General features: G+C 38.7%; 1 protein-coding gene across 9 annotated transcripts in view; it reads right to left on the reverse strand.

Annotated features, from left to right (window-relative positions):
• Positions 1-17,795, reverse strand: part of FAM110B (family with sequence similarity 110 member B) — a 116,029-nt gene that overhangs the window by 74,036 nt on the left and 24,198 nt on the right. For 4 of the 9 annotated variants that reach the window (XM_055799250.1, XM_055799255.1, XM_055799256.1 and 1 more), the window contains one exon: positions 10,528-10,660. The exons of 2 other annotated variants lie outside the window; for them this stretch is intronic. The gene's annotated coding sequence lies outside the window, so the exon portion shown is untranslated. Of the gene's footprint in view, positions 1-1,601; positions 1,712-10,527; positions 10,661-15,284; positions 15,354-17,795 lie in introns of all 9 variants that reach the window. 3 more of the 9 variants (XM_055799253.1, XM_055799254.1, XM_055799251.1) reach the window with 2 other exon arrangements.

Genomic DNA, 17,795 nt, shown 5'->3' on the forward strand with positions numbered 1-17,795 from the left:
TCAATGCCCCATATCGCTGCTGGTCAGCACTAACCAGGGGTAAGTGAAAAATCCACAGAAGGCATTTAATGCAGAGACTAGCAGTCCATTGACTACTGTGACCTACTGGCCCCATTTTACATGTCAAGTCTCTTATGCAACCATAACTGGTAGATGCAACAGGAGGGATATTCCACCTAATGCCTTAATTCTATAAATTTTCCCTCTCAGACACGGCCTCAAAAACTTTGTGTTAAACAAAAATGAGATTCACCACAGGAGTTAAATTCCTTCACAACAGAGAGAAGATTCAATGTGAATAGAACAAAGAAAACAATCTCTGCCCTGTATTACATGGGTTTAGAATATCTTTCTTCATAAATCTATGTTAGTCTTCCTTTTAAAAATTTTACAAAGTCCAGGATTTGGTTGTTGGTGGGGTTTATGGCTCTTTCAGGGAAGTCATAAAATCACATACCTAGTATTTTGACAGCGTACTTCTGGCAATTAAGGTAGCTGAAAATTTCACCATCTTTGAAAACGTATCCACTAAAGTAACAGCATGAATACCTACTTACTTTAATTATTAGGGGGTGGGGGTGGACAATCTGTGCATCTCCTAGGAGAATAAACTTCACAATTGTCAAAACTGAAAGAAAAGCTTCCAAAAGAACATAGCTTGCAACTCATCCCAAGTAATTTCTCCACATCAATGCTGACTAGTAGCTGGGAGTTCATAAAACTGCTGGTGGTTGGGTTTGGTTTTGGTTGGTTGGTTTTTTTAAAACAATTTAATCATAAAAAACAATCAGAAGAAAAAGTAGAGGCATTCTACACACCTCTGCCCCTCAAGTCATCTCCTTTAGATAAACTGACTGCAGAAATTCAGGCTGACATGGGGCATTGCAAAAGCCACAAAACGGCTTTATGTATCTGTGCGGCTTCCAGCAGTGAGTGCCCAGAGCCACCTGCGAGACAAGTGACAGCTCCAGACAGGGACCACAAGGGTCATGACGAGTACGTCAACTGTACATCATACTCCGGTGTGATCTCCACCTGGCAGCCATACAGAACATTGACTCTGATACCTGGACACTCACACACATGCTCAAAGGTTTTCTCACCGTTTTCTTCACGCCCTTGATTTGGAGAGGACCAGTGAAGGGTGGGACCTGACTGCTTTTTTAATCTAAATGAATGCTCATCTCCTTCTTTTTACTAGGTCAGCACTTCAACATTACCTGACAGAAAAGGCTAAGACCACAAGGTGATGCTTTTAGCAGTGTGGGGCCCCTTAAGGTCCAAAGGCCACATACAAAGCAGGTAAAACAGAGTTGGAAAATACAATTTATTTCTCTTTCTGTAGTTGATGGCCTTCATATGACTACTTCTCTGAGAAAATATGAAGCACTGAATAAGGGAACTCCAGGAAAGACCAAACCAAATCTGGAGAAGGAGGAAGAGAAGGAATGGTGAAAAGTTTGTGTAAACTGAATAGAAATCTGAGACTTAAGATAGGCAGAGTTCCCTGGGTGTGAGTTCAAGACAAAGAGAATTTCTTGTAGTTTTAGGAGTGCAATTGTATATAGCTATACAAAGAAATATGACTGTCATTCACTGACCTCTCTCAGTATCCCAGCAAGCTTTGTGGTCTTCTTTTCCCCATCATCAACTTCAGATACAGTTCACCAACATCACAATAATATGGCTGGGACTGAAATCCTCCGAGAAGCTTAAAATGAGCAGACACCAAGCAAAAACCATTAAGAGATCACTCTAACAGTGGAAGAAATACTCATCTTAGAAGATCTTATCCCTTCTCCTTTCTGCAGCTTCCCATTTCTTTGCATGCCGCTCCACCCATTACCAGGAAGGGCCACCAATTTTGGCTCATTCTTCACCTGACAGAAACACCTTGCAGGCCTCTCTCATCTGGCCACTTCTCTCACAAGCCCTCCACAGAGCTGTATTCCTCTTCTGGCCTGTCTGAAACACTAACCACACTGCAGAAACACTGGTCAGAGGGGCTCATCTCCCCATGCTGTCCAAGCCTGGGCCTCTCTAGTTTTGTCTCTCCACCAGTGTGTCTGCTATGCCATCTCCTGAGCAAGCTTTGGTGTCCCCACCTTCCTTCCTGTGACACCACTTACAGCTACAGGGATCTGCTCCCCCGGCTCCTGCACCATGGCTGTTCCTCCTTCCCCAAGACTTCCCCCGTGTCCTGAGGTACCAACTGACCCACTGCGCCCAAGCCTCTCACTAACTCAAATCCCTTTACTAAGCAGCTTCCAAACATTGCTCAGCAGCGCTGCTGAACAGCACAGCAACTTCAGCCTCACCACCAGCCACCTTCTACGACCACCTTCCCTCTTCCAGAACAACATCTTCACTTTCCTCTGCTGGCCTCCTCGCTAACACCACCTTCCTCACTATGCACAACTGCTTTGCTCACGTTTGAGGGTCAATGAATAAGGATGTTGAATAATTTTGTGTTGGGTATATTAATACATGCCTAAGGAACAGCAAGCCCCTTATTTTCATGCCAGGTATAAAATTTTAGAACAATTTTGGAGACAGAATAATGAAGGACACAAAAAACTAGAAAGTAGGAAGAACTGCGACATGCTTGCCAAAAGTATATTGGGCTAGACTAGCCCGGTACTTTTCCTTAGCACTGTTTTTTCTTGATAATGGTACTGTGTATGCTTAATCTCTAGACTTTGCTGCTGTAATTCCTATGAATAGGAGTAGGAGAAATGGAAGGAGTAGTAGCAGCATAAAGTGCAAGTTCATAATCAACACCTGCTAAAAGTGGCAACCATCAGCTAGAAACAAGAATAAAGACCACATGCATATCACTTTTGAATATGAGCTGCTGTTATGAAGCCAGCCATGATGGGGGTCTTGGGCAAAGGCTACCCCAGGAAGAGAAAAACATAACTATTATTAATTATGAGCTTTCACTAAGCTGGAAATATGCAGCCTTTTCCTTTGAGGAGCAGAGTTAAGAGAAAAGCAGGATATTTAAGCTAGTTGAGGAAAGAAAATTACCAAAAATTTTAAACCACATTTTCAACTACTCCCAACATCTTCAGCAAATACTTCAGCAGACAATCAAGATGACAGCTTGCACCTTTCAGAGGTGCACACTCAATGAAAACCATATGGTCAAGAAAATGTAGTTTATTCACCAACATTTCTCTGTTGAATCATCAGGGCACAAGTGTTCAAAATACAGGTTGGAGGAAACAGCGGCTCATTTTGCGGAACAAGATTTCTACAGCTCATAGAAAACCAGTATCAAGCCTGTCACATGTAACACGTAATGTAGCATGTGCTACCTGCGGCATAACCAGTAAGATTAGTATATACCAATGAATTCATGCATCACTATTCTTTTGCATAGGAGTACAGTCATATTTTTGTATCATGTAGCAGAGCTGCAGCAACAGTGTGAGAAACATTGGTGCCGGTAGAGGGAGGCAGTTGCTCTCCAGGACATGCATCTTCACACTCCCTGATGCACAGTAGGAAGCCAAGGACTTTGTTTTTGTGGAAGTGAACTCACCCCTCAGCCATTGTGTAAATGTGGCTTTAAATCAAGCTGTAATTAGATTTTGCTGTATTTAACAAAACCCCTCTTGTTACTCCTCTTTTCCAGCTCTAGACAGTAAATAAATGTATTCGTGAAAGAAAAAAGGAAAAAAGTTTATGCCTCTTCCCAGAGCATGTCCTGGCACACATGCAAAAAGTAAGTACAAAACACAAAACAATAAGCTTTCGGGACACTCAATCTTCACATTACGTAGGAACACAAAGAACTCTCAGCTGGTCCACTGTCAGACGTCAGCTCACTTTTATCAATATTCTGCTTCACCACATTAACCTTGTTAAATGCTACTAACAGTCCAACACTTGGATTCTAGCTTTTCTTCATGAATTTAATTTACTTGGCAGAAAACACAAATGGAAATCTTTTGCTAAAGACTCAGGCAAACTAAGACTGCCACGTATTCATTTTAGAACAGATCTTTTCTTTTCCTCTTATTTTAACTATTATGGTCATAGCACTGCCTTTTTTAACCAAATAGCTTTATCTCCCCCTGCAGTCTTTATACAGACTGGTACCCCTAAACTAAAACTTGTGAGTTTTCTTCAAATCCATTTTACTGTAATACATGTTGCACAGGATGGTTTTATTTTGTTGAAGCTCTTTATGAGCTAAACTGCATATTTCCGTTGCACTTTATGTTGCCATACGAAGAACTGCATAGCAAATAAAGTTGAGTCCACTCAGAAGAATAAAACAGTTTTGAATGCCGTCTGACTCCAAAGCTTACACAGAACTTTATGGTGGTGGTAACAACAGTGTGTAATGTAAACTAGTGCAAGGAAGTCAAGAGGACATGCCTAAGGCCACAAGCAAGTTAGCTGCTCATCTAAGAATAAAAAGTTTCTGCTCTTAATCTAGATTTTCTTCCTAGCAAGTCAAAGCCTACTGATAACTATCTGGCCTTAACAGAAGTTTCAGATTCTTTAAAAGAAAGGAGAAGAGACCGGCCACTATCAACTACTTTCATGCATGCAACCACTTCTTAGGATTAAGTTATTTGCAGAAGCTACTCATTTTTAGGAGAGTCTGAGAAGTGGACCTTTTCAAAACAAACTTATTTCAAGAATGCACGCTCCAATATCCTAATTCCTTACAAATCTTCTGTCATGCTGCAAGGTTTAAGAAACCTAAGGCTGGTTTAGAGGACTCAAAAGATAACCTCCTTCTGAAGTCAATTGGCATTTCAATATCTAAATGGAAAAGATCAAGGTAAAAACAAATACTGGGAATACATTATCCTCCTATATATTGGGAACAGATTATCCTCCTACACCCATAGAAGAATTCTGACATTTGGTTGTGGGGTTTTTTAATTAGCCATACTAGCTGTTCCTGAAGGCAGAATAATGAAGTTTGGTTCAGTACACACCCAAAATGACAATTCAAAACTCTTATTATGTGCAGAGCTTCTGCTTCTGAAACTGTAAATCACCTGAACAAAAGCTCACAGGTATTCAGAATCCTCATTCTCACTGTACCTCCACTGATGAAAAAAAAAATATATATATATATATAATTAAATATCCTGCACAGAAATTTGCCGTAACCAAAGAAACTATAGGTACATTTATTTTTGCTAACCTTCTTTGACCCATAGAAAACAAGAGTTTATTTTGTTTTGTTTTCTGGAAGTCTGGAAATTGCCACAGTAAAGTGACATGATCCACAACTGTGTGAAACATTTTGAGTAGTAATGCCTAACCAAGCCAACAACTCAGAAAAAAACTGGGGAAGAAATCTGAGAAAGAATGTAGCCAATGGTATGGTGCCATAACTAGGAAAGGGAAGTTTCTACACTAACTCCTGAAGTGGAAGTATACAACAGGATTAGCCTTATCTTATTTAAGTTTCTTAACAGCAAGACTGCATCCTTCTGACAGCATTCTGTTTCCAGCAAGACTCAAACTCCAATTGTCATTCTTAAAATAAAGTAGGAATAGCTATGTTTGGCAGAGCTGGAACCATGAGGACAAAAAGAGCCAAAACAGTTCATTCAGGTTTGACTCAAGAGGAAAAACTAAATTTCAGGCTAGACAAAAATAAGACACAACATATTCCAAGAAGCTTCCAGCCTACCATTTTTAGGTTATGCCCTGCACTTTTTCCTGCTTTTCAATTCATACATAGGAAGGTCAGATCATAAAGCAGCTTCCACTGTGGTATTTCAATTCAGATTATTCTCTACAAAATAATTAGTGCCTTTCTTCTCATCACTCATGTACTGTTTTGCTAGTCTGAGAATGTTATTTCTGTTTGTCTATTTCCGAGAAGCTTTTTTTGATCCTGTCAAAGTACTAGCATCCTAAATGTAGCTATCTCATGCTTCATGAACTTCAGTGCAAATGCTGTAAGCATTTCTTTTCTTCGTAACTACAGTGTTTACATGGGAATACAGTGCTAGTACTGTAACCATGCAAAGTAAATATGCTGTAGTAAATGTAAGCTTTATTCAAAGCATAACTTTAAAAGTCTTTATGGCATACTCCATCCTGGACTGCCAAAGCTAGTGTAGGGAAAAAAGCAAAAGGAAAACTAAATCACAAACCTTTCAAGCTAACAAGAATTTTGGAACAGTCAAACTGAAAATCTAGGGGCTAAACTTATTCTCAAAATGTGTCAACCTGTTTGTTAAAGTCAACAGCATTTCAGTTCCACAAAGATGGTATGAGTAGAAATGGGTAAATATTTGAAACATTTTACACAAAAAACAAAAGGGGGGGGGGGGAGAGGGAGGGGGGATATGCCTCTTCTAAAGATTTGTATGCTGTTCCTTGTAGCACCCTTTCTTTGAAAGAGTATGGGGGGGGGCAGTACCACTGATAATTTGATAAGTTTGCAAAACTGTAGTCAAGGAGAAATTTATGACTGTACAAACACTGAAGATCAAGATTTGTCATTGAGACTAAGTGATGCTAATACTGAGGCATTCAGTCCATCTTCAAGAAGCATTTTAGAAAACAAATTTAAGCTGTTCAAAATGTCTTGGCAATAGCTAATATTTGAAATCTCTATTACGTCTACGTTAGCAGCTACTGGATATAAGCTGTCCTTATTTTTATCGCAAACATAATCACACTGTCACGGTATGCTCTCCCACACTACTATCAAAAAAGATTTTGTAGCAGAATATACATTCAGGAAGTATCAAAAACTCATTATTTACACTACCAGTAAAACTACTCAGTAGTCTGAAAATTTACAGGATTGTTTTAAAGAAAGTTTGAAACTGTACTAAAATTCAGGCCTGTAAACCTGATGTTTTCACTTTTTCTCCAGATAAGCCTAATCATTACTATCTGCAATTTGGATTCACATACTTCTCTATCAAGCCTCACATGGTAGCCTTTTCAAACAAAATAACACAGCTGTCAGCAACCCTGCTCTCCGTCTCAACTGTATCATCACCTTCTGCATCCTCTCAAGACAAAAAAAAAAAAAAAGTCCAAAAAACCTCCAACCTCAGACTTTTGGACAACTCAAATCCCCATCTTCCTCTTTGCTAACCCACTGCACCCCAAGCTACCCAAAGGACCACAATTCCTCTATATCATCTTCTCAAGTTATTTAATCACCATGAGAGTGTTAAGTATATGGGAGAGATAAAATGGTTAGAGGATAAAGAAACCTGAATCAAAGTTACTTGAGAAATGGAAGTAGAAAATTTCTTTTTAAAAAAAAAGATTAAATGTACTTCTGGCAAGTTAGTGGGCAAGCATTAAGTTGCAATTTTCCTTCTGGTAGAAGTTAGCACATCCAGCACGCAGACCATTACTGAGGGACTTCTCAAGGAAATACCTGGGGAGAAAAATCAGTGTCAGCAACCCCATCCTAAGGGCTATCTTAGAAAAGAGTTTCTGCCAGAAGTTAAAAGCTTAAGCAAGACTGAAATCCCATTAAGGAAGAAAAAACGAGGGAGAGAAACACCAACAGCATCTTTAGAGAGAGTTTAAATAAAATCAAAGCTATTGGTGAGGGCAGAAGGGAACAGGAAAGGAAACAAAGGCATAAAAGTTGGTGTACTATGAAAATCTGCACTGTTGGTTTCACTTCTTAAAAAAAACAAACATAGTTCTATTTTAAGAAATTTTTTGGACTGAGCCAAGGCAACACTTGCATTTTACCTCCTCTAGCAGAAGAAAAATGAAAGAACATTTAACATTCAGAGCTTCTTTTGTACTAAGTCAAAATTATTATACTACACCTTAACACTGCTGTTGAATGAAGGCCTGTTTTTTGGTTTTGCCCCTTGTGGGTTTTTTTTCTTTTGAGGAAAAAAAAGACTGCACTGAAAGGCACACATGGCATGTACATAGAGCTGCTTTTGCTGATATCACTACCACAGAGCTAAGTACTTTAACTCAGGAAATGCAGAAAAATGAACAATTTGAGAAGAAAAAAAAATAAAGCAGACTGAACGGTGCTATTTTGAAATTCCAATCTAGTATTAATGGCAATAAAGCAGAGAAAAAGCACGAATAAAATCAAACACCATAGTATCTCAGAGATACAGCAATGCCTGAATAAATCAAAATCATCAGTTTTGGTTTGCGGTACAGAAGTTCACATTTGAATGCAGCTGGATCGCAGTCAACTAGCCAGCTCCCATAGCAGCACCTTCAAGCTGTATTGATTTCTACGGAAGAAAAGGAACAGCAAATCTGCTTGAGCAGCATTGCGTCATTCTTTTAGTTGGCTTGAAGTAGTAAATTAAATGTTTTCCATTAGTATGGTAAAGAAGCTATACAATTTTGTTTTTATTTCGAATACAGTCTCAAGTTACGGAACACTTTAGCTAACTCTGCAGCAAGGACTACGTTTCATGTTTGTAAAGCCAGCAATTCATGCTTATGTGAAACCAGATGTGTACACTGCACAGTTCCCAGGGCTGTGAAGGTTTTTTTAAAATGCTTTGCTCTCAATTAAAAAAGACCCTGCTTTTCAGTTAAATCATGGAATACACTGAAGTGGAAAAAACATGGGGACGGGGGCGAGAGGGGGAGAGCAAAGGGGGTGGGAGCAGAAGAAAACTAAGGGAATAAAACCCACACACACAGAGCAGCATATGAGCAATGCTGTATGGTACAACAAAGAGCAGCACAGTTCTGAGAAGCAATAAGCATAACATTACTCGAGGTAACAAGAACTCCTTGATCAATTATTCATATAATTTACAACAACAGTTGCAGCTGCATCAATGAAAAAAAAAAATCTAGGGCAAATATAAAATCTTCACAGCTATGAAGTGCCCTTGATTTTCACCAGAACATTTGGCTGTCTCATATCATGTGTTTCTGATTAGCAACACACCCCTCCAACAAAAGGAAATGAGACAGAAAGGCACGGAACAAACTGCCTTGCTTGAAGTAGTGACAGCGTTCAAGGCTGTATTTCAATCCTCAACACCATGCATCACCAAAAACTGACAGTACCCTACACTGTTGTACATGAATCCTAACCACCACCCCACTTAGATGAATCTGTGTACCCCATGGGATTATGCAGATACCTTCTATTTAAGTCTTTACTCTTTCAATGTGTAAAATCACATTTTTCACATAAAGTTAAGAAATACTATTTTTTCTTTTTAGTGCATGGTTATCTCAACTTGTATCATTTCATGTACTCCTAAGGCAAATGTAACAAAGGGAAACATTAAAGAGAAGTATTTCTAGATTGTTTTGGGTTTTTTCATCCAGTTTGAAATCACTGTACAATCATCATCAGTTTTTCTGCTCTGCCAAGGTTTCAATACAGTATCCTTAATTGTTCAAGATGGACTTGCTAGTGGACTGAAGAAAGCTGAATTCAGAAAAGTGAGAAGCAGAAAGTGAATGGTACACAAAAGGGATGAGTGGGCCTAACCGTGCTTGGTGGTTGTTACTCCCAGGCACATACAGCAGATCATGAGGGAAGGTTGTGAGGTGAAACACTGACCGTGCTAATGGCAAAACTCATGCCAGTTTTGATTTTACTCTACAGGTGGTAGGACAATGAACTCTGGTCTAGTTTGGAGCTCTAATTTCAGTCTAAATTAGAAAGATCCATAAAGGATTAACAAGAAAAACTTGCAGTTCTTCTTGGATGAATCAAGGAATATTTATTTAAAGGAACCGTCCAACAATGAGGTTAACGCCTTGCAACAGCTATTTTTAAAAAAATGCACAAGTTGGAAGACCTTTAGAAGGACCAACGTTTAATCTTGAAGAAATTTGTAGAAAACTTTTCCACTACTACTCACTTTTTTCAGCCAAATCCTTACACAAAGTTCAATTAATCTCTTCAGTATGAAAGAAAGATTCTGCATATATCATCACTACATTCAAAATCTCGTCTATCTAACAAAACCATAGTATAGTCAAATCTCCTAAAGTGCCTGGGTCTGTAGCACTGATAGGTTCAGCAAAGTTCTTGAGGTCACATTTTCTCTTTCATCCATCAGCACTTGTCCTTTAAAGCAAGAATGAGATCTGGATGACCATACTAAGAAACAATTGTAGTGCCAGTAAACAGAAATTCATCATATGCAAACCTCATTCTCCTCCCATTGCTGAAGACATCCAAGAGTGTTTCCATATTTTTGTGGCCACTCAGAGCAAGCTCTGAGTGCAGCAATTGAAGTGGGATATGTTTCTAAAAACAAAGCGTGCTGTGGAGCTCTGAAACAGCCTGATCCCTTGTCAACAAAAAACTGCATATTTATCTTTCTACTAATTTTCTAAGTATTTACTTCTGGCTCTAACCTACAATGCACTATATCATCATCGTTGTCCCCAGCATTTGCTATGACACCATTTGTACCAGGTAACAAGCAGTGATACACACAAAAGGAAAAAGCTTAGAGATGCAATTAGGGTGTTTACCTATTAATAAAAGAAATCCTTATTTTGAAAATTTTAGGAACCACTTCCATTTGCTTGAAAAATTAATCTCTTTACCTTGATATAAGATTTCTGAGCTCCTGCTAAGGCTGCCTGGCTTGTCAGGAGGTCTTCACCTTTACCAAGAGGTCTCCAGACAGAGACAGGTCTCTTCAGCCCTGGAACTCCCAGAAGCTCCTTGCAGCAGTGCCTGGAGACACAGCAAGGGAAAGCATTTAGCTTCATCATCATGCTTCATCAAAGCCACATTTTTAGGATGAGCAACAAGCACCCTTTTAGGTTGAATCTTTTGGCTTAAACAACATACATTTCAGAAACCAGAAATGTATGTCTTCTTTTGGAGACTGAAAGGCTGCAAAGAGGTGGTTAGTGATACCAGACAAATGCTCAGTCAGCTGTAGATGTCCCCTAGTGTTTATATTGCTAGTCCTAACAGCATAATCTCCAAGCTCTGAAATTTGACGGGTGACCTACAGGTCTCAATTCCGAGTTTCTCTCATGTCATTATTTCCCTGATGCTGAAACTGCTCAGAGACTTGCCTTGGGAATGCTTCAGAGCACTGAGCACAATTGGCGAGACATCATCTTTTTGGGGGAGTCACAGAGTGCTGTGCCACTGCAGGCAAGAAACCCAGTCTGCAAACCACCTTACCTCCCCGCGCATGACCTCCACCTAGCTGACAAAGCAATCTGTGTTAAATATGCATTCCAGAACACTGTCTTTTGCTCAGAAAAATTCAAAATAAAAATCCATAAACTCCACCATCAGAAGGGAAGGATAACAATGAGACTGCCTTCCTGAAATGAATGCAATTCATCCCTGCTTCTTACATGCAAAACAGCCATGCAGAATTTATAAGGTTACAAGATGTGATGTACATCCCTGTTTAGGTTTATGTTCTTTTTCTCAACATGCTACCTGAAGGTAAGACCAGCTCCAATCATAATACTCTAAGAAGAAAAGTACTTGGGTACCTGAGATTTCTGGTTTTATTTGACAGCATGTGCTCAAGCAACCTTACTGGCACAAGGAGATGGCACTGTAGCTTCTTTTAAGCAAACATTTCTGAGCAGTTTCGAATTATTTCAATCTTCTGATCAGTTATTCGCTCTAGAAACAGGACTGCAATCAAATTACAGACATGAAGAAACACAGGGTTTCTTTAACACAAATCTCAAAACTATTTTAGAAACTGTTTAAGCACAAATTCAATAAAAGAACTGTCTCATACAGTTTAATACACCAAGTGGGCAGTAATACTTGTCAGATATCAATTACTTCGGGTTTCCCCACTCCCAGTCTTTGGGGAACCTGTCCAAGTTTGGATCTTGACATTAATACACCTAAGACGAGGGTTCATTTGTGTTGGGCAGGTGGATGGAGCATTGTCTTGGAGACTGGCCACTTTTGAAACAGTGGTACAACAAAAATGAGTAAAAATGGAAGGCTTTCAGAGACAGATGGGCACTTTAGTGTCAGTGCTTATAAATTAGAAAAAATAACAAGAGGAAGCATAAGCATATTCAGAGTGACATAGCATTAGAGCTACTGAGTTACTATGGGAATGTTGTAGTATTGTTATTCTGGTATTTGGTAAAAGAGCGGGGGAAAAAACCCAGCATTATAAAAACACGGGAGATTAAAAAAAAAAGTTTTCCAACCTTGCCTTGGTTAGTACAAAAATGCCCAACCAACAGATTAACGATCAAAACTACACTCTTGTCTTACTAATTATTCTGATATTCCAAATTACTGTACTTTTAAGGAGTAATTCTGAACTGACACTCATTTCAGTCTCAAAACTAAAGCAACTTTGCAAGCAAAAGAATGGCAGCAACTCATAGTTTAAGACTGCTATAAATTCATATTTGACAAGTCAGAGGGGAAAAAAGGGAACACGGCCATTAATTGCAGCTAGTAAATCAGTTCCAACCATGTTTCTTGGCCAGCAGCTTGAGCAAGTTCAAATACAAGCACTTTTATCTCCAAGTTAAGTAACAATTTTTACAGCTGCCAACAGGTCAAGACAAAATACACACCCCCAAAATCCCTAGAAGACTGCTAGATGTGCTGCTTAAAAAGAAAAACTTGTGACAAAATACTGTGGAAATACAAGTTTCTGTCTTTTTGTGCAGGAAAATACTGAGCTTCATGAATTCCTCCCTTTCTGCCCTGTTGAAATTAGAGTTCCTTGCTTTCTGCTTCTCCACTAAGTTGATAGTTTAGAGTCTGCAAATATTACAGGTTGTAGCTCCCAAATTTACATCTGGTGCTGATAATGTTACCAGTCTCATACAGGAAATATATACCACCAAGTTGAATATATTCATGTCTAAAGAAGAAAGTATAGTAAGAATGTATGCACATGTACAAATAAATACATATATCTGTAAAAGTAGCTGCACAGTTACCAGTCAGCTTCTCTGAGGCACTCAGAACTGCACTTAAAATATTTTTATGAAACTTTTATATTTATAGACTACATCCTGAGTTTCAGCCTTTATCCAGCAAGCTGGAGCCTTTTATGACACACGTCGTTTCCTGCTTCACTGTCCAGTATCAACAAGCCTTTGGGCTTTCTTTCTAAAGAGTTTTCATCCTCACTTGCCACGTTCTTCCTCTCTTTCATTCTCTTGCTAAGTATAAAATCGAAGTTTCAGTATTTACAAAAATACACATCTCAAGGAAGAGAAGCCAAACCTAATTCAGAAGGATCCATGAATGAATGAATGGGTTTCTTATTCTAACAATCCCAAAGGAACTGATCGAAACCTTCAAACCTCATTCAAGTCTACCCTGAGGTTTCCATAACCCAAACTAAAGTCTTCAAAAACATAGGATTTCTTGACAAATAAATAAGCTGATATGGAAACTCAGCAGCAGACAATTAAGCATTTGATAACTTGATGCTTTGATAAGGCATTACCTTAATCTCTGTCACTGGGGAGAAACTGAAGTCAGGAAACTGAAACTAGGTGGCTGGAAGAATCTAGCTACTCAAAATCTACTTTCTGTGCCAAAAGAGATACAAGTGCTTTCTGCAGCCAAATAGAGCACAAATCCTGAGAGACAATAGTTATTTAACAAAGCAGAAGAGGTATAGGAGATCTCAGCTGCACACGTAACTAAGAAACAAGGAAGTATTTACCAATGAATACTGTGTCAAAAATTTAAAAAAAGAAAAAATATCAGTCTGCTTAATGCAGACCCTAAATTTTCACAGGTGAGAGGTGCTGAGTCACTACTCTCACATCTCTATAGCTTTCAGGTCAAAAGCTCACATCAAACAAATTAAGAAGGCGTAGTCAATTTAGAAAACACAATTTTCAGAAAAATTAATTAGGGGAGTTTTGTTAGGAAGAGGCCATATCCACTAACTCCAGCAGTTTCTACCCCTGTGGACAGGCATGTTTTCATTAAAAACAAAAAACCCTAAACTGTAGCCTGCTCACTTATTCATCATTAATCTACTGAAAAGATGGAGGAATCAAATTAAAGAAACCTAGAAAAATCAGAAGTCAGGCTTCCCACAATTAATGTTAACATGTTCATACTTCACATAGTGTTACTGTAAGTATTACTTTATATTACTTTTCCTGGCAAATAAATGCATAAGTATCTTCAATATTGGAGGTTTTACTTCTGAGCTGGAAAACTTATCTTTCACATTTTCCGACTTTATACACAACTGCTAAAAAAATTTTGACCAAGAATAATAAATAAAGTCAGTCACCTACAAGAAACGAGGAGCCTTACCACAAAGTTTGATGAAAATACTACTAATTTTCCCAAGTAAGCGTTACATCAACTGGACAACTGGAAGGCAGGCACATCGTTGAAAGTCTCACAGTTTCACTACCACTACTCCTGCAGCTATGAGCATCTCACTAGAAGACTCTGAATCAATCAGCACAGCTATCCAGCCGCTATACACTTCAGGGGAAGTTACAGTACAGTGTGTACATATGCACGTTTGAAAAACATCTAAGAGAAGAGCCAAAAACCAGAGTTTCATTTTACCCTCATTAGTTTTCTGCCCACATTCTCAGATATTCTCTTCTTCTAGTCTCCAGGACTGAGGGTTTCATGTAAGGTTTGTATCAGTTATGGATTAAGCACTCTGTCCAAGGAAATACACATACCAGGTACAGACAAGCTGTAATTTTATGATCCATATGTAGTGTTGCACCATTTCTCAGTAAAACACAGCCGATTCCTTAATGCAATCACTTGTTTACTTACAAAATCAGAGCTTCTGTCCTTCTAATCTTCCTCACTGGACTTCTTATAAGTTTATAAAGGCAAATGATAAAATCTGCATTTATTCTAGGAACTTTTTAATGGAAGTCTAGCACTTTCCTGGAATGAATCACAGTCAGTCAAGAAAGTATAATAGAAAAAAAACCAAAATCAGGAAGAACACAGAAAATCAGCTTTTCTGGCCAGTGTGCTACCTGGTCCTGCAGGATAGGTTTCCTTTTTCTAGAGTTAAAATATGAATGAAAATAAGTATAGATGTTCTGATAGAAGCAATTGGGGTTCTTAAGCATCAGTGGGAAGTCCAGTAAAACAGGACTCCAAAGCTAAGTAAAAAGGTCGTCTTGGAGGGCAACGAAAGGCAGGGAAATTTCAGTAGTTGAAGAAAGCAGCAGTATGGATGGACCTGATGGGTTTCCATCCTGCCATCCTCTTTGCGCACCTGAGGAACAACAGTCAGATGTCAAGCAAATTAATGACAAGAAAAGAACAGTCAGATTTAGGTCTTCTAAGACAAACACCTAAGATAGGCAGTTACTGAAGAGGATGGACACACCTGTCATGGGGAACCATTCCTTCAAGAAACTCCACTGAAAAGCAGAAGATGACTGAAAGTACTCCCCAGCTGAAATGACAAGCACAATTCAAGAGATACCAACAAAAAACTGCAACTGGGAATTTATGAACCAAGTTTATATACAAATGTACAACCTCCTACCATCTTCGGTCTCTGCAAACATAAACCCCTTGCCTAGGGACTTGGAAGAGAAAAGCCTGTACACTTGTGAACGTCCCTGGGTTTGGTGATAATGGCCAAGCTAAGAGTTGGAATAAAGACTGTTGAACAGTAAGAAAAACACGTTATATGACAAAATGCAAGCATAATGATTCAAGTGACAAAAAAAGACAGGTTAAATAAAGGGCCTGGTACCATGATTTAAAGTAAATATGACTAGGAAATCAGAACAATCAAGCTTCTCAAGTTTTTCCTGTGAAAGGGAATAGAAAAATACCATGTTGCCTTATTACTATAAACATTACAGAGAACCATAAAATAGGGTACAGAAGTTGAAATCAAGGCAAAAGAAGAGACCCCCTTTGTAAAAGTTTCTGGTGACTTCTCTAGCAGTTAAAAAATGTCAATTAAGCTCCCAAAAAGTGCATCAGTAATTAAGAATCACTCATTCAGGGACAATGATGTGATTCATTGACTTGGAGGTCTTGAAAATGGCTTAAGACTTGGACAGAGCCCTAGAGATTTCCATTTATAGAAAAAACAGTGTACTCTTGAGTCTTTATGGATGATCCAGGGAACATGCCAGCACACACTATGTTAAAGAGTAATGTCCAAAGTTTTGTGAAAGATAGCCTGGGTATAACACCTGAACTTTTTTTGTTGTTGAGTTTGCAATTAAGCTTTATTCATTTTTCATTGTCCCCATGAAAGCATAACCACTTTGTAGTTCATGAGATGGAAACTAAGGAATCTGTTTGACTTTAGGACAGACATTGGAAGCAACTATACACTATCACCATCTTTGCCTGCTATCTGGGAGAAATCTGAAGACAAGACACTCACATGTATATTTTCATGAATAATTGTATGCAGCTGAAGAGGGAATCATATATGTTACACTACCCTGTCTGCATTCTCACAACAACCTTCCCAAAAATTAGCAGCACCTAATGGTAGAGCTGGAACTCTACTAATCATAACAAAAGCATGGAACTAAAAACATGAACTGTGCATAAGACAGATTTTAGACTTGACAAGGGTGACACTTTTCTCTGGCTTTTAATAGTGACACCATTATCATTTTAAGAAAGATACTCTGGAACGCATAGACACTTTCAAAAGTCTTTGCAACATCAAAGTTAGTTCCTTAATGCCTTCAACAGATTTGGACTCATGATTGTTTCTGTTGCAAATCAAGCCATAGTTGGAGAAGTAGGATTTTTACGCAAATTATAAAACAAATTTGCTGTAGCTTCTAATCTTCTGCACCCCCTGTCTTGCTGTATCTGCATAAGACACGCTGTGCAAGAGATATGGGAGTTCTAAGCCTTCTATCTGGGTACTGAACCACCACACGTTGTGTTAGTTCTCCCCTGGGTATGACCAAGGGACAACGACCCACATTCAAACAATAAGTGTGACATCCAGTCCCATTAAATGATCAAGACAGCTCTTGTGTTTTCAGTACTCAGTTAAGATGCCAAGGTAAAACCTCCCCAAGCAATTTTTCCAGGGAACGATGCCAGGACACTGCAAGAGTGGTTCTCCAAAGTACCTGCATGACTAGAGGCAGCATGGCATTTTCATCAGATCTATGGGAAGACCAGGAAGTATGAAAGTGCCAGATGGTTACTGAATACCAAGTCACGCACACATTCAGGTCATCTTCATTTGCCCACTGGCCAAGACAACAAGAACTGAATTTGCAATACAAGCTTGAGAACTAGAGTAAGTACAAATTATTAATGAGACATTTGCAAACACAGAGGTTAAAACAAAACAAAAACAACAACAACAAAAAAAGTCACGCACTTCACAAGAAATAAGAAAGAACTGGCAAGAGGAATCAGCTGAGGGAAAGTCATCAATTTATCATTTCATTAAGCATGACTGAAATACAGACGGACATTACAGCCTGTAAAGGCAAATTTTCCTCTGGCCTAAAATACTCTCCAGCCCATACTTATACATGCAAGTTTCCAGGTAAAGAATTTTCATCAGCAAGTTATTAAAACCTCAAAGTAGCAAGAATTTAGTTTAATCTATATTCACTTGAGGACAGCGACTTGCTTACCCTGTATCACACCCAGACTATCAATTCTCTCTTTACAACTTAGTATAACCAGGAAGACTAAATTCCTGCTTATTCAATTGTAATTATTCCTCTTCAGATGTTTTACAGATGAAGGAGGAAAGGATACAGACAGACAAACTCAGTTTTAAACTTTAAATCAGTCAAAAGCTGAAATGTTACTAACAACAGACATGAAACAGGTAGATTGCCCATGATAGGAAATACTAATCCTACAGCTTGGCTTCAAAAAAACCCAC

The sequence above is a fragment of the Falco peregrinus genome, chromosome 3 (assembly GCF_023634155.1).
Source record: "Falco peregrinus isolate bFalPer1 chromosome 3, bFalPer1.pri, whole genome shotgun sequence".
NCBI classification, from domain to species: Eukaryota; Metazoa; Chordata; class Aves; order Falconiformes; family Falconidae; genus Falco; species Falco peregrinus.